General features: G+C 54.6%; 1 protein-coding gene across 2 annotated transcripts in view; it reads right to left on the minus strand.

Annotated features, from left to right (window-relative positions):
* PDGFRB (platelet derived growth factor receptor beta) overlaps nucleotides 1–11,947 on the minus strand; it is a 37,664-nt gene extending 25,717 nt beyond the window's left edge. For both annotated transcript variants that reach the window (XM_055558516.1, XM_055558507.1), the window contains exon 1: nucleotides 11,536–11,947. The gene's annotated coding sequence lies outside the window, so the exon portion shown is untranslated. The remainder of the gene's footprint in view (nucleotides 1–11,535) is intronic.
* Nucleotides 11,948–17,758: the final 5,811 nt, after the last annotated feature.

The following is a 17,758-nucleotide window of genomic DNA, read 5'->3' on the forward strand; positions in this document are numbered from 1 at the left end:
CTTGGAATGTCAGAGCTCTGAGGCCCTCAGGGACCATCTATCTGATCCAACCCTCTTCCTGTGCACCACTGTGCAGATGGGAAAACTGAGGCTTGGAGAAGGACAGGGACCAGTGTCAGGGTTTTGACCTAGCAGGCCAGGTTCAGGGGGCCAGTGGGGCGCTGTAGTTCATCTGCCTGGGCAGCCCCTGCCTCCAGCCTTGGCTTTGATGTGAGGCTGGTGGTTCAAGGCCCAGGGTTTGAACAACAGTTGCTGTCCACTCCCTCCCGACAGGATACTGGCCCCGCCCACCACACACAGATCTTTATATCACTTTCCCGGCCTTGTCCCAGTCAGACAGGGATTAGAAACAGACTCAGAGGAGGCGACTTGCTAAGTTGCTGTCAGAAGTGGGATGCAGACTCCAGTCTCCTGCCTGGTGTTCTGGTCCTCCCTCCTGCACACCACAGACACTTCACAGCCCCAGGCACAAACTTCAGGGGCAGATCCCCGGCTGAGAGGAGGGGATATGGGTCCTAGCCCAGCTCTGTCACCTGCTTGTACAGTCCTGCCCCTCTCTGAGCCTCAGTTTCCCCATCTGTACATGGGGTGGGCAGGGCTGTCCTGAGAACACTGCTGGGGCTGACACGGGTGACTCTCAGGACCCTGCTCTGGAAGTAGCCGTGCTGAGTTGAAATGCTGGGATGGGGGTAGGGTGCTGGGGAGCGGCCCTGGCCAGGATGTCATGACTCAGCTCAAAGAAGGCAGCCAGCTCCAGGCCTGGGAGTGTGTGGGGGCAAGAGGGATCTGGAGCCAAAGCCTGAGTCCTCCTGCCAGCAGTTGGGGGAGTATGAGAGTGATGGCAGAGGGTGTGGCTCAGTGGGCTCACTCCAAGTGGGCTGAGCTGTAGGTGCCATCTTGAAGCATGGGTAGGGAACCCCATCCTGGGAGCCAGGAAGGAGAGCAGGGTCCGTTGGGTTGGGAGATAGTTATGGGCAGGGGTTAGAAAGCTAGAACTCAGCTGAGGTTGTGGAGCTTTCACCTGAGGTTGAGGGCATGTCAATCCAGTGCCCCTTCTGCTGCTGAAGGTCAGCATTCCACCCTACACACTGAACCTCCCCACAAACCTCAGGATCATGTGGAGACCAGAGAGGGTGAGCAACCTGACCTGAGTCACACAGTGATGCCAATCACCCAGGCCCAGTTCCCTGCCATGCTGCTTCTAGACCCAGAAGACCTTTCTGTTTTCCAGGTATCTACGAGGTCCTCCAAACAAAGCAGCAGAAATCAGCTAAGTTGGGGCCTGGAATGGGGTCCAGCTGTTCTGGAAGTCCATGTGGGATGAAAGGACAGTGCCAGTTCCATGGAACATCACTCTGATGGCCCTACCCCACCCCCTCCAGCACAAGCTTGGTGACCTCTGGCTACCCCATGGTACCACACGCTCCCATATCGCCTCTAGTCTGAGCCTTCCTGTCTGTTCTCATCCCCGGACCAGAGGAACCTTCCTGAAATCCCCACCCAACCATGTCCTTCCCTGGTGCCTCCACGGCTCTCCATCCACCCTACATAAAAGCTGGCTTCTTAGCCCAGCCTGTAAGAACCTTCACGCCCTGCCCTGCTGACAGACAGCTCATCACCACAGAGGGGGCAGGATGCTGTCCTTCCAGCTCCCTGGGGGCCCAAGCGAGGCCCCCATGCTTTTGTCACTCACTCTGTTCTTCTCTCCCCAGGAGGCCTCCCCAGGGACACAATGGAAAGAAATGACCTCTTTTCTGGAAGTTCAAAATAAAACGAAACATCTGTCTGGATTGGAGCCAGGCTGATAAAACATGGACTGATCCCTCCCAGTCCAAGCCCTCTCTCCTGCCACACACCCCTCACCCGCCGCAGAGTAGCAGCAGGCGCTTGGAGGTAGGGGGAGCAGCCCTAGTTACTTGGAACAGTTCGTGGGAAAGCGCTCAGTGTGTGCCTCGCGGCCACTGGGGGCCCAGGGGAGGGGGTCTGGGTCCCCACACAGGCTGGGAATCGGCCTGAGAAGGAGGTCAGAGAGGGAGGGAGGCCCGCCACATACCCTTGTCCACCCGCCCGCCAAGCAAACGCTTCCTGTCTCCTCCGGCGCCTCACTGGCCTCCCTGCTTGTCCCCACGGCCACCCCCTGGGCCATTGTGGCCTGGCTCTGCCCAGGCCCAGTGGATCCCTGGATTAGAGTCCTCTGGATCCCAGCTGGGCCTCAATGCCCCCTTCAAAAAGGAACAAAGACTTAGAAGACCTTGAAAATAAGAAGAATAGCCAACTCTGATTTAGTTCTTATCACCCAATGCCTGGGCCAAGCCCTTAATGTGAATGGTCTCAGAACAATCCATGACATTGGTGTTGCTTCTGCATTTTATAGATAAGGAGAACAAGGCACAGAGAGGGCAAATCGTTTCCCCAAGGTCACAGAGTTCGCCAGTGGTGGAGCCCCTTTTCTATCCTGGGTGGACTGATCCCAGAGCACACAGGCTCAACAGCCATGTGACAGCCTTTCTAAGGCAGGAGGCAAAGATGTCAAGCTTGTGCCTGACACACAGAATGAGCTCAATAAAGGAGTCAACAGGCTTGTTTGTTCACCCTCTATTTTCCAACCTCTCCCCTCTTTAGCCGGGTGAAACTGAAGTTGGCAAAACAAAGAGGCAGACAGTCACATCATCTTTCACAGAACTCTATATTCTTAGGTGTGAGATGGGTTGTAAGTCCTCCTACTTCACCTCTCCCCCAGCCTCTCTGCAATTGTCAAGCCTCCCAACTGCACACCTCCCACGATAGGGATCTCGCCACCTCACCAGGGCCCATTCTATTCTTGAACAGCTCAGGTTCCTCAGGGGTCAGGCTGTTTGGAAACTTTTATTACATGTGCTCCGTCTGTCTCTTTATACCCTCTGCCCATTAGTCCTGCTTCCATTTGCCACTGTCAATGACTCCCTGTCCCCACAAGCAGGGCTTCTTTTTTCCCGTTCATTTTTCTGATGCTCCACAATGTGGAAACAAACAAAAGCCCTTACTAATTCAGAGCCAAGCACTCTGCTAAATGACATGACCTGGGAATTTGATTTCATCCTCACAACAATCCTGTGAGGAGGGTACAATCATTATTCCTATTCACAGAGGAAGAAACTAAGTCTCAGAGAGGTGTGGCAACTTGCTCAAGGTCACACAACAAATTAATAAAAGCCAATGATAAGCTGGGATTCAAACTCAGGCCCATCTGACTGATTCCAAACAAGTATTCTTAACCGCTATGTTGGACTGCCTAGCTTCTGCCCAGAAACAGGTCTGTTCCCAGAGAAGCACTACCACATGGGTTCACCCTAACGGGGTCAAGCCCTCAGGTATTCGGGGTCCTCAGAGGTCAGAGTCCTGAGCAGGGGATCTACCCCAGCTCACCCAGGAATTTGGAAGTTAAGCAAGGCGGGATCTCAGAACCTTTCTGGGACATCACTGCAGAACCTGAGGGTCAGCATCTACACTGAGGAGAGGAGTCTTTGCTGAGGACAGCAGGGCTCTGGTCTACCACAAGCCCTGTCCCAAAGGCCTCAGACGGAGCATCCTGGCAATCAGGCTAGGTGCAATGCTATGCTGCACTCATGCTCCAGGCCTACCCCTGCTAGGGCCCCAGCACCCCCTTTCCACTGTTCAGAGAGCCCAGGGGCCCCTGCAGCTGCAGAGTTCTAGGCCTCCACCATCCTTCGGCTGTCCTCCCTGCAACCCCGCCCCCCACCGCCCCCCAGAGCCTCATCTCCGGCCGGTGCCATGGCAACAGAGAGCGCCAGGCCCTGGCAGCCAAAGGAGCCCCCGAGAGGGGTCCCGGGCTCAGACTGGGGAGGGGGGTGCGGCAGGCGCAGACAAGCAAACCTTCTGTTCCCCTGGCTGCTGCCAGCCCGGGATCAGCCCCGGGCTGGGGTGGGGGCAGCACACAGAATGGGTTCTCAGAGCCAAGTGGGCAGGGGGCAGGCGGGCCTCGGCCGTGTGGACTGACCCACCAGCACGCGGCCTTCCCCCAGCAGCCCAGAGTCCGCACATCGGGTGGGGCAGCTAGCTAACAAGAATCTGCCATTAACTGATGCCAATTACAGAGCATTGAGATTCCCCTCATAGCCCTCCTGCGTGCCAGAGCCAGAGGGGAGAAAACTCCCACGTTTTAGTCCCCTTATTTTCTCCACATCTGTTCTCTCACCCGTTCCTCCAGGAGCTCACCCTGAGTCTCCCACTCGCTGTTACTCAGCCTCCCTGTGCCTCGGGTCTCCTCTCTCTAAGTCCGGGTTCGTCATTGAGTTGTCGAGGCCTTCGAATGAGTTAATACAAGTAAAATGCACAGAGCAGGGCCTGGAGCACAGCCCTCGGCCAAGTCAGTGGCCACGTGACTCTTCTTCATTCACTCACGAGAGAATAAGTCACTCACTCATTCACTCACTTGGCCTTGAGACCCGGCTAGGCTAGGCTTGTCAGCAAAGGGGTCCGTGTGGGAAACGGGGTAGTGAGAAGCCACGAAGGGTCGGGTCTATTGTTACTGTCGCTGCTGTTGTTACTCACGGTGTCAGCAGGCTCAGCTTGGGCAGGGGTGGGGCCCCTCCTCCAGGAGCAGAACCCAAGGCTAACAGTCCACTGTCTGCCAACCTACTCTTTGTCTTAGTCCCTTAGTTCGACTTCTCACAAATGAGAAAGCCCACCTAACAACTTGGGGGATATCTTTAAGTTCCTCATATAGGATTAGGCTTACTGCTGCTGCTGCTGCTGCTAAGTCGCTTCAGTCATGTCCGACTCTGTGCGACCCCAGAGACGGCAGCCCACCAGGCTCCCCCATCCCTGGGATTCTCCAGGCTTACAGTAGGTGCCCAATATGGGTTTCCCAGGTGGCGCTAGTGGTAAAGGACCCGCCTGCCAATGCAGGAGACATAAGAGATGCGGGTTTGATCCCTGGGTTGGGAAGATCCCCTGGAGGAGGGCATGGCAACCCATTCTGGCATTCTTGCCTGGAGAATCCCATGGACAGAGGAGCCTGGCGGGCTATGGTCCATAGGGTCACAAAGAGTTGGACATGACTGAAGTGACTTAGCACGCACACAAGTGCTCAATAGATGCTTACGCAGCATGAGAGCTCAAATGGCTGTGGAAAGTCAACTCTCTGGTCCTCAGCTGCCCTGTAATAACTCGGGACTTCCTGGGCTGGGAAGCTGGGATAGCAAGCAATGGTGACCCTTTCCATCTAGGGAGGTGATGGTTCAGAGTGATGAGGGGGCTGAACAGGTATATGGGACTCTGATGCCAGGGGGCAGTGCCTGATGCCTCCCAGGGAAATGAAAGTACCCAGAGGGGCTCGGCCAGGCCAGGAGCAGCAATCCCAGCCACTTAATCCACTGCCTCATAACCATGCGACTTCTCTGAGTTTAACTTCCCTGAGTCCCATTTTCCTGGAAAACAGCAAAAGAGACACCCTTTTCCATTGCCATGAGGGCTAAAGATGATGCTGAAAGGCTCCTGACGTATGACAGGCACTCAGTCAGTGGTAACTGTTATGATTATAGGATGGTTTGAGGGGGAGGAGTGGCTGTGAGTTGGGCTCCCTGGGGGATGACGCCAGGGAAGGCTATTCCACAGAAGCTCTGTATGAGCAGTTAAGGAAGTGGGAGATTGTGAGGCATCGGGTGATGGCAAACAAAGGACTGTGAGGCTGGAAACTGGGGCTTTTCCGCAAAGAGGCAGGTGATGGGCAGGGAAGGAGGGCAGGGGTCACTTTGGGAAAAGACTGGGGTGCTGAGTAAGGACTTGGGCTCTGCCCTGGAGGCACTGGGGAGCCAACTTGTCAGGGTATTGGCAGTGAGGGTTGGGGGCTGGCTGCTGCCTAGGCTGACAACAGGGCAACTCTAAGCACTTATGGGGAGGGCCTCCACAGGGTGGGTGACAGGAGTAGCCTGGCATTTTGTGGGAGGGTGTGGATTAGATGGGGACAGGAGAGGCAGCAAGACCAGCTTTCGGGATGAAGCCATCTCAAACCCAGCCTGAATTCCCTGGCAGGACCAACTATATAATTTGCTGTGCTGAGGGCAAAATGCAAGTGTCGGGACCCTTGTTAAAAAATACTATTAAGCATTTCAAGGCAAGGCTCTTCTAAGCATGAAATCCTCTGTGCCTGCACATGTTGAATGCTTATGAAGTCATCCCTGCTCCCTGGACTAAAGGGGAGGCCATCTATTCGTCCATCCAGCCATCCACCAACCTGTTTATCCATCTCTCCGTGTACTTATCACTTTTACTATCCATTCAACAGAAAGGCCCCAGCCTGATAAGAACATAATAAGATAAGATTATTATGATAAGAACAGAAATATAGGTAAGAGTGGAATAGCCCACAGTCCATTGAGTCACCCCTGAGCCTTTACCTTCATTCCCAAAACCCTGGGCTAGGAGAAGCCGGGGCTTCAGTGACAGGTTTGTAAATCTGAGCCCTGCCCTCTGGGGCTGATGCTGGAACCTCCTCCCACTATCCACCACTTAGGCTCAACTTCAGGAATAGAGAAGCTAAAAAAGGAGGAAAAGGAGGGTGTCACAGCCCTTATGGCTCCACTTCCAAGACAGAAGGTAACCAGGACAGCAGTAAGATGTGATACAGCCACACAAAGCCTGACAGGAGCTCTCAGGGGCTAAGGGTGGAGCTGGATGTAACCTTTGGGGTCACTGAACTGTCCCCTTGCCCCCTTGTTTTACATAAAAGGAAATTATGGCCGGGATGGAGAAGTGATATAATCAAAGGCTCCACGGTCCACAAAACTACCCAGAGGGGCTCCCATCCCTCATTGGGGTGGCATTGCTCCATTCTAGCCCAAACTCTGCCCTGTGACCTCAACCTAGTGAGAGCTGGAGCCTGAGCCCTGAGCCACAGAGATGGGTGGAGAAGATCCAACATGTGCGCTGGCGCAGAGGAAAGTCCAGGCCAGCAGGCTGGATCCTGGGCTCAGTGCTACGGCTGAGGCACATCCCTCCTCTTCTCTGGACCTCAGTGTCCCCTGCATACAATAAGGAAGTTGAGCACAGTGATCCCCATAGTCCTTTTCATCTCTGACCTTCAGGAACTGTCTGACCCCCTGGCCCTGCTGCCCCCACCTCCCAAGTGACGACCCTTTCCATCACAGGGCAGAGAAGCTGGTACCTCTGGCAGATGAAAGGCTTTGCGCACTTGAGACATTGAAGAGCTCTGATCTGAAGCAAGGAAAAGAGAGGGTGCTAATACAGCTAAAACGATACACTTTGATTTTCAACCTCCTGTACTAGGCCGGGGTTAGGAAGAGAGGTCCTAGGGCCATGGCCTGGGGGTTCAGGAAGCTCTTTGGCCTAAGGGTTCTGGGCCTGAAGTCTTGGGAGGGGCTTAGGTTTGGCTTCTACACTGGGAGCAACAGTATGTGGATTCCACACTCCTCCCATTAGAGGTGGGTCTCTGCATCCATTCCATTGCCTCTGGACCCCACCATTTGTCCATCTACCATGGGCCAAAGCCTTGCTTTGAAATCAGAGCATATGAAGTTCAAAAATCAGCAAAGGGTCACAGCATCCACACACACCCCTTCACAGGCAGTCCTTCTGACCCTCCCTCCTCAGTATCCAAGAAAAATGGGCCTGTGGCTGCTGGGGAAACACACACTCAGAGCTCCCCCAAGAAATAGAGTGCATTTCCAGGCTGCTCTGATTGTCAGAAAGTTCTTCCTCTTGATCATAGGGCACCATTTTCCATTAGTGGTCATCGATCCTGACCACTCTCTGTAACGTGCAGAAAAGGGGTAAGAAAAAACCCTTTCATTGTGAAGTTAAATATGCATGATCCCTGAGTACACAACAGGGCTTGTGTGGCTGCCAATCTGGACTGGCGTGGCTTGGAATCCTGGAATTGTTTTACGGCTGGAAGGAACTCAGAGATCATCTCGTTCAAAACTCCTTATTTTACTGATGGGAAAACTGAGGCCCAGAGAGGGACTGACTCACCCACAGTCATACAGGATGGGTTCCAGGGTCTGATGACCACCTCTAGAGCTCTGAGGGGCCCCCACAGCTGAAGCCCAGTCCCCACCCAGTCTCTCATCATGGACTCTGGAGTCAAAAACACCAGGTTTAAGTCCCAACTCCATCATATCCTAGCTGTGGGACTTAGAGCAACTGACTTAACCTCTTAACCTCTCTGGGCATTTCTTTTTCTATAAATTGGAGAGTTTATGTCCACTCCTTGAGGTAGTTTGCGATGATTAAATTAGTTCCGCAAATATTTATTAAGCAGTCGCTGAAGGCCAGGCCTGTTCTAAGTGCTGAGGAATATAGCCATGACCTTGATGGCAATGGATGTAAAAAGCACAATGAAAGTGCTCAGAGAAGGCTGCTCCCAGTTCTGTCCTCTCTCACACATGGCTTCCCAGTAGAGGTGCTTCAAGCTCTGATGCTGGGAAGACATGGCCAATGGGCAGGTTGAGGGGGGAGACATGGAAAATAGGGGGGAAGATATCCCCCTTCCAAGGGTCCACTGTCTGTGGGTTCTGAACCATCTGCCAGAAATAGGGCATGGGGGTGTTTCAGGAGTGCCTGAGGCCCTCTCATTCCTTTCTCCCTCCTCACCATTCAGTAGCCCAACCTGAGCAAAAGGCCCAGAATTCCCTCCTTCAGCCTGGAAGGCAGCTGGTCTCAGAGCCAGACTGTGCCTGGAGGATGGAAGTGAGCCTTCAGCACAGCCATGATGCCCAGGTTCCTTCCCTTCCATGGCTACAGCCCTTCATGATGTGCAGACCAATTTCACAACCATGTCATCCTGTACAGGAGGCGGGGAGAGCAGAGGCGCTCTCTTTGCTCTCTTAGGCGTTAGGTCCAGCTGCACGAGATGCAGGAACCATGCTAAGTGCCTTGTCTATATTATTACCTTGTCGACCCTGTGTCCCACCCTACTGCTCACAAAGGAGGGGCCTATTGCCTGGAGAGGCAGAGCATTGGCCCAGGGTCACACAGTTAACTAGAGCCAAGGGGGCGTCATCAGATACCGGAAACTGGTGTTGTTTACCCACCATGCCCACTGCCTTCCAGATGCAGACGCAGCAAGAAAGAGGACGTGGGGGCCTGAGGTTGGCCACACAGAGGATTTGAGAGGAGCCAGGATAAGCGCTGGGTTTTCTGACTCTGAATCCACGGTGCTTTCCGCTGCCCCACATCTGTGGGCAATTAGAAGTCTCAGCTCTTCTTCCCACAGAGGAGGGAGGGCTGCCTGATCACCACTGAAGGGAGAGGGCTCACCAGATGGTCTCCCTCCTCACTCAGGACCAAGCCGGGGCCAGGTGGACCCAGGAGCTAAACTTTCTGCTGGAGAAGGTGCTGGACCCAGGAGCAGGCTCTGAGGGAAGATGGAGACTCTCTCCTCTGACCAGAGCCTCCCTGGGAGCAAGGAGGTTAAGTCTTTGGTTTCAGGCAGACCTCAGCCTACATACCAACTCTACCAACTGTGTGACCCTGGGAAAGTCACTGAGCTTCTCTGAGCTTTGTTTTCCTTGTCTTCAAGGGGTAATCATAATACTGATTCTAAAGACCAGCGATGGGGATTATAAGGCCCAAGAGGTTCCAGCACAGAGTTAGCACTCCAGAATGGTGACCCACATAGTCTGCATGTTCCCAAGTGCTGTGGATTCAAGGCCCTGCTGCTTGGAGGCAAGGGAAGATGGTCTGACTTCAGAAGACCTCACTAGAGGCGTCTGTGTACTTTGGAATCACAGAGACAGGAACACTCCCCCCTTGACATAGAAAAACGTCGGGAGGACCATGTAAGGTTCTGGAAAGGCACCCAGAGGGTGATAAGGAAGAAAGGAAGGAAGACAAGAGGCCTGGGTTCTGGGCTCACCCTTGGGAACACAAGGTCTTCAGTAGGTCCCTCCTCCCCTTCAGAACCACATTTGCTCAGTCCCACTGTCTCCCCAGGGGAACTGGGGTCAGAACACAGGATGGGGAAGCCTGGGACCCAAACAATCTCTGATATGTAAAAAGAACACAAACAGAGGGTCAAGCAACAAGGCTCCAGGATAATGGGCATGGCAAGCTCTTGGAAGACCGGAGGAACCAAGGAAGGTTGCCTGGAGAAGGTAGAGGAGGGAGGGTCCTTAAAGGAAAAGGCAAGGTAGTGAGGAAGGGCATGCCTACCGGCAGGAGCATGAAAATTCCTCTGGGAAGCCTGGGATCTGACTGGCAGGAACACAAAGCCCAAGTCTGGTGTGATGGGGCAGGGAGCCTACTATCTCCTGAGTTCTGCCACCTACCAGCTGTGTGGCTCTCCTGAGCCTGTTTCCTCACCCATAAATTTGGTATAAAATCAGTCCCTTCCTTTGGATTTGATGGTGAACGCACATGCAATCAAGCATAGAAAACACCCCTAATGGTCCTGCTGCTGCTGCTGCGTCGCTTCAGTCGTGTCCGACTCTGTGCGACCCCATAGACGGCAGCCCACCAGGCTCCCCCGTCCCTGGGATTCTCCAGGCAAGAGCACTGGAATGGGTTGCCATTTCCTTCCCCAATGCATGAAAAGTGAAAAGTGAAAGTGAAGTCGCTCAGTCGTGTCTGACCCTCAGCAACCCCATGGACTGCAGCCTTCCAGGCTCCTCCGTCCATGGGATTTTCCAGGCAAGAGTACTGGAGTGGGTGCCATTGCCTTCTCCGCTGAATGGTCCTAGCATCATGCAATGTGTCGATGAGTGACAGCTGCTGTTAGTTTAGGCTTCCCTAGGTACCTTCTACTGGGGACTCACGGAAGGAATGGTGATCAGATGCATGTTTTAGGATGGCACGGAGAAAGAGGAAGATGAGAAGGCCTGAGAAGCTGCCTGTGACCAGAGGAAAGGGCCCAATAGCCAACCCCCCTTCTTGATAGAGGGGCCCCCAGATCGGACGGCTGAATCCCAGACCCCCAGCCCAGCCTGCGTGAGGACGGGCCTGCCTCTGCCCCCTCGCCTTCGCACTTTCCCAGCCGCTGGGGGTTTGGAAGGACATCTTAGGAATCCGGAAAATTTGCAAATCCATTTAAATCCCGAGAGGTTGCCTGGCGGCCGACTGGCCTAGAGCCAGACAGATTCTTAGGGACAAGGCTTGGGCCCAGGGACAGAGGCTGTGCGTCTGAGGTCCCAGTTCCCTGCTAGGTTCCCTTTCTATGTATCCGGCAGGATACATGGATATATCTCCGGATCCATCTCCCAGTTCCCCTCTCATACTCCTTCCATCTCTCCTCGCGGCCCCCTACAGGCAGCGCTTTGCTTTGGAAGACCCCCTCCCCACTCACTGCCAGAAACCCCTGGGATTTGTTTGATGAGGGCAAGGGGCACCCACCCCAGAAGCAGCCTGAGCAGGAGAGACCTGGTTCCTCCAGCCCAGATGTCGCCCACAATCTTGGAGCCTCCTCCCATCTGGTTTTGTTAAAAATATTTTCCATTTTTTGACCTACCCAAGAAGGCACAGTCTGGGACAAGGGGACAGGACAAGAGGCTGGGCTTCCCTCCTCTTCCCAGTGCTTACCTTGCTGCTGATGCCTTCTGGAGTGTGGGCGAAGTCCTGGGCTCTGGGCTGTCACCCCCTCCAGGAAGACCTCCTCACTGCCTACTCTCCCCTGGCATCACAAGGATTCTGCTGGACCTGAAGTGGGGCAGTGGCAGAGCGGGAGGACAGTGAGGAGCGTTGTAGACTCGCAGAGCCTCAGGAGAATGGAGGGAGTGAAGGACTACGGGGTGAGGAGTGGCCTCACTCCCAAAGCATCCTTGTGGAGGAGAAGGGCTGCCAGGAGGGGCCGCCCTGGGTCTGGCTGCCCGGGTCGCTCAGCGCAGGCTGCTGCCTGGTGGCGCTGGTCAGAGGGGCCTGGCTCTCTCCTCCGAGTCCCTCCTTCCCTCTGGCTCCAGACAGGGCGGGCAGGGACTGCGGGCCGCTGGCGGCCCCAGGAGCTCACCCCACTGTGGGCTTCCCTGCCCCCACCCCCCTGCTTTGGGGGAAAGGCTGCAGAGCAGCCTCTGATTGGCCCAGCTGGGGGAAGGGGGGCTGGGGGCGGGGAGGGCAGACGCGTGTGTCTGTTTTCAATTTTAGTTTCCCCCTCCCTCTTTCTTTTCCCCCAAGTTTCTTGTTTTTCTTCCTCGTTTCCCTCTGCTTGCTCCCTCCCGTAGCCTGCTCACTCAGGATGTGAGGGGATGTTTAGAAATTCCACAGCCCACGCCAGCCAGCCGCTGAGTCACTTTTATTAAAGAGTGGCCTGGCCCACTAGCCTGATGCCTGTCTCGGGTGGTAGCCTCCTCTGGCTGTGGCACCCGGGGGTGGGTCCCCTCTCTGGGCCTCAGCTTTCCCATCTGCAGAGGGAGCTCTGATAACCCATCTGGTGACTCAGTCAACACTCATTCATTAAACAAGCTTGCTGAGCACCTACCATGTGCCAGACACTGTGCCAGGTGTTGGGGTTGCAGTGGTAAGTTACAGTCTTTGACCTCAGGGTACCGAGCTAGTGGGAGATACAGTGCCCGAAGAGGGGGGCACTCCCTGAGGCTTGAGGGAATCAGGAAGGGCTTCTGAAAAAAGAAGAGAGAAAAAGCCCTTCTGAGGTTATCAATCACTTCTCATAAGAAGAAATCAAGGTCCAGGGGTGAATTAACACAGAAAGGAAAAGAGACATGCCCAAGGTCACCCAGCAAACTTCAGATTTCCAGACATCTTCCCCTATCATCTCAAAATCCCCAGAGGACCAGGAAAGAATTATTTCCTTATTGTGTGGACAAGGAACTGAAGCCCAGAGGAGTCAGATGAGCTTCCCAAGCTCACACAGCTAAGCAGAGCTAGGGCAGGGTCAGGTCTGTACATACCAGAACAGATTCGGGTGCTCTGACCCCAACGAAGACCCACACCGCAGTGCTGACTGGCCCTCCTGTCCTACCCTCTTCCTTGTTATCCCTTCCCCAACTCTCATTTCTCTTCCAGTACTGTTGTGTTCCATTTCCAACCTCTCACCAAGGTCTGCCAAGGCTTCTCTGGGAGGCCCTGGACTTCTCACCCTCTCCTTTTTTTTTCCTGCCTGCATCCCATAGCATGCAGAAATTTCCCGACCAGGGATTGAACTCACGTGCTCTGCAGTGGAAGCATAGAGTCTTAACCATTGGACCTCCAGGGAAGTCCCATCCTTTCATTTCTTCAACCCTCATTTCCTCCGATCAGAACAAGTCTCTAATCACAGATTCCTGACCAAGGGCATCATTTTTAATGAGAGTTGGGTTATGTCACCCTACCCCTACCACTGTAACACATGGGGAAACTGAGTCCCAGAGAGGGAAAGAGAGGTGTCCCAGGTGGAGCCCTACCTGACTCTGCCCAGATCTCCTTCCATCCTACCCTCTGTCTACAACCTTTTCCTCCAGCACCTCACCCCAGGTGTCTGTTCATAAAGGAAGGAGGTTGGGATTTCATGCCAACCACAGTCACCAATCTTGTGCTAATTTCTTGGTCTTGGCCCACTGGGGACTGCCCAGGAGAATATTTGGGTTAGACCACACAGAAGGAGAAGGGTTTTTCAGACTAGGTCCACATGATGGGGTGGGAGCTATGAGAGTCTCCCAAGGGAGGGGGCTTGGTCCAGCTCAGCGGCAAGGGAGTCATAGGGAAAGTCCGGGGACTCCAAAGACCATAGGGTCAGGCCTTCCTGTCCAAAGATTTCATCAGTCTTTACAACTCCCCTCCTAGCGTCTGCCTTGGCCATTCACCTCTGAAGCCTTAGTTCAGCTGCTAGGACCAGGTCAGTGGGGCTGGTTGGGGAGAACAAGGAGGCATTTCAAATCCCAATACCCAAACCAGATAGTCTGGGAGTCCTGAGACCCAGCTATGCACTTCTTGTTTGGCCTTGGATAGGTACCTCGTCCTCTCTGAGCCTCAGTTTCCCCATCTGTTCATAGCAAGGATGGGCTCACTGTGCTGGAGGGCCCTTGGGATGCTCTGTCTACAAGTTTCTTAGATCTGGACTCTAGCTAGGGAGAGGAGGCGGGTGGGCCCCAGGGCAAGGGGACAGCTGGGGGCCAGAGATGCAGCACAGAGGGGAGGGGGCGGCTGCTGGTGGCTCCCCTGGGAAGCTGGCGGCCGCCAGTTTCCGGCCAGCCCGGCCATCCGGCTGGCCCATCTGGAATCACTTAGCCCCTACCACCATTAACCCTTGGCAGGCACCAGGGCTGTAACGCCTCCTCACAGCTGAGATGGGGTTGGGGGATGCAGAATCACATGGAACACCACAGGGCACTCACCGAGGGCTGGACAGTTGAGGAAGAAGGGTCATGATTGACAGGGCAGGTTTCAGAGATGGACAGAGCTTGGTTCAAATCCCAGCTTTAGCAGTTCGAAGCTACAGGATCTTGGGGAAGTCATTTAAACTCCTGAGCCTCAGTTTCCTCCTCTGAAAAAACAGAGATAATTCAAGGAATGACTCAAAAGACTGTTGCCATTTATATTGTACCTCAAGGGCTTAGTACACTGTCTGAATTGTTCTTGAAATAGTGGTTTCCCTCATTCCAGCTGCAGCCCACCACTGTGTATCCCTCGGCTGAGCGCTCCACTTCCTGGGCCTCAGTTTCCCCTGTGTACTCTGAAGGGGTGAGCAGTGGCCAGAGCAGTCCCATCACCCTGGGGTGGTCAGCATGGCCCCCAGCCCCACTGTGAACAGGAGGAGCCACAAGCAGTCTCCCCCCTGTCCAGATGCTATGGTCCGTCCTCTGACCATTCTGTCTTGGGAGAGGCTAGGGTGAGGGTGAGTGGGCAGAGCCTGAGGTGTGGGGAGCCCTGCCTGAGGTAGAGGGTGCAGAGGCAAAGGTGCAAGGCAGGCCTTGGGGCTCAGTACGCCCCCTTCCCACTGCACAGTGTCATGCTCGAGGATTAAGAACCAAGGCTCTGATACGTGTAGTTCCAATCCAGCTCTGCCACTTCCTAGCTGTGTGACTGTGGACAAATTACATGAACTGAGCTCAAAGAGCCTCAGTGTTTTGAGCTGTAACATGGGGTTGTTGAGAGGTCTGAGTAAGTGATGCACCAAAGGCATTTTATTCAAGGACTAGGGCAGAGTGAGAAAGCTCTCACAAAAGATGCCTGACTCTCCGGTGTCACCAGGAGCTGCTGTCCCAGAAGTCCACCACCAGGGTTGGAGGGAAGCCTGTGCAACCTCCAATTTGACACCTAGGATGTCTGAGGCCCAGGGATGGAGCGTGACTATGATATGAGTCCAGGACAGGCACCCAGGTTCCATCTAGACTCTCAGGACCGTGTTCTTCTCTAAAGGAGGGAATCAGGCTGAACCGACCCCCCTCCTCAGCCCCCACCCACGCTCCTTAGAGCCGGAAGCTGAAGCTCTCCATAGGGTGAAGGAGGGGGGCCAGAAAGGCCGCCTGAGTGGGAGAATTCCCAGTAGGCCAGTTCAGCACTCACTCAGGCAGCGCCAGCAGCCACCACATCTGGCTCTCCCACGCTCCCAGCACTGCCCCTCCTCCCGGCTCCCCAGGCCTGGAGTCAGGACACAGCATGCATGTCCCACACATTGGCACAGTCATCTTGGATGTCAGGGCCTGAAGAGCCCTAAGAGTGCTTCCATCAGACAGGCACAGAAACTGAGGCCCAGAGAGTGGAGGGGACTTGCCTGAGGTCAGCAGAGACAGAAGGGGCCGGGAAGGCAGGACTCCTGACTCCCAGTGCATTATCTTTCCATCCTGCACACCCTGAGCAGGTAGGTCCTTGCACCTAAAAGCGAGGGAACCAAAAGAGGCACACAGAGGACACGGCCCCTCCCCCTCCTGGACACTCAGCATAGCGGCTATCTGGTGGGGCAGAGGGGCCAGTGGGGACTTCGGGCCACATTCCCACCCTAGATTCCTAGAACTGCTCTTGCTGGGCCAGGCTGTCACCACCAAGGCTCGACAGGGTTCCCAGAGATAAGGGCTTCAAGACCTTGCCATCTCAGCCTCTCCCCAGCCTCCAGCTGACCTTGGTCTTAGGGCCCCTGGGAACAAGGGTGTGTCCTTCTGGTACACAGATGGCTCACAGATCATCAGACCAACAGGCCCACAGAGGCCACATACCTCCCTCTCCCTGGGTCTACCGAGGCCCAGGGAAGGCCAGAACCCTCTTAAGGGCACACAGCAGGTCTGGAGTGGGACCTCTGCATCTCAGGCTGTTTCTCTCATGTGATGCAAGTTAGTGGAACACCTACTCTGAGCCCTACCTTCATAGAGCTCATAAACAAACACAAAGGAAACCATAAATTAATAATATAAAAATTATGACAAGGACTTCCCTGGCAGTCCAGTTGTTAAAACTCCGTGCTTCTACTGCAGGGGGCACAGGTTTGATCCCTGATCAAGGAACTAATGTCAAGGATCTCACATGCCACACCAAAAAAAAAAAAAAAGTGATGAAAGAAACAGAGAATAACAGGCTGGATAACGGGGTTCTTGTTTAGGTAGGCTGAGACTTCTCTGGGGAAGACATATTTCAACTGACATCTGAGGTTAAAGGGCTGCATATAACACAGGGGCAGGAACAGTGTTCTAGACAGAAGAAACAGCATGTGCAAAAGCTTGGAGGCCAGAAAGAGCCTGGTGTGTATGAATAGGAAGAAAAGAGTGGTTGAGGCACAGAGAGGGGACATAGTGGGGTATAAGGTTGGAGAGGTAGTAAAGTATGGCCTTTGTCCTGAGGGTCAGCAGGGGCCAGGGCAGGATTTTAAATAGGAGATCGATGGGATTATGGTGGTACCTTAAGGAGGATGGGCTAACAGGGGCAAGAGGTGAGGCGAGGCAGGGGACTAGTGGGGAGGCTATGGTAGTCAACTACAGGCTGACTGTCCCCACCCTGACTCTGTCCATCCCAGAGGCTGGAGGATGTTCCAACTGGGAGTGAGGCTTATGGGTGTGTGCTCGCTTTAGGTACAAGTCCATGCTTGACCTCCGACTCACAGGGTGACCTTCCTTTCTCCGCCTCTGTATCTCCTCTGAACAACGGGTCAACACAATGCTCCTTCGGATGAGCACATTCCGCCCCTGGACCTCTGGCTCGAGTGTCCCCCTGCTCCCTAAGTAGCTGTGTGCTGGAGACTGCCTCCCTCCCCTATGCCTCTTGTTTCTGCGCTGAGAGGAGGAAAGGAATCAGCACATCCTGGGTCACGATTGAGACTAAGCCCCCAGTGAGCCTTTGAGTAGTACCTCACAGAGCCAGCAGGTGGCACCCCCAGCCTCTGGAGGGGGCGGGAGGTGAAGAGGACCATGATGAGAGGGGAGACAGGAGTGGGGAGGGGCTCCCAGCAGCCCCAGCACACACCCATGAGCCTCACACCTGTCCCCTGGAGGTGGGCAGAGGTTGCCATCCCCACTTTCCCCACAGCTCAGGAACAGCTCTGAAAGAGAGCATTCCTTGCCCAAGGTCACAGAGTGAGGTTGAGGCTGGGCTGGGACTGGGGAGCAATCCAGGTAAGCCTCCTGCTGGCCCTGGTGCCCACCAGTTTCTCTTTAGGCAAATCACTTCCAACAGGAAGCTGAGCCCAGAACCTCTTCTCTTTCAGGGCCATAAACCTGATTTAAAAACCAAGTTATCACCAAGATCTTTATGAGGCCATTGTCTCTGCACCCCACCCCAGAAGGCCCTGGTTGGGTGTGTGAGAGGAGCCCAGAGGGAGGGCTTCCAGAGGGAAGAGGGGCCCAGTAAACAGCCACTCCCAGAGATAAGGGGCTGTCACAGAGGAAGA

The sequence above is a fragment of the Bubalus kerabau genome, chromosome 1 (assembly GCF_029407905.1).
Source record: "Bubalus kerabau isolate K-KA32 ecotype Philippines breed swamp buffalo chromosome 1, PCC_UOA_SB_1v2, whole genome shotgun sequence".
Taxonomy (NCBI): domain Eukaryota; kingdom Metazoa; phylum Chordata; class Mammalia; order Artiodactyla; family Bovidae; genus Bubalus; species Bubalus kerabau.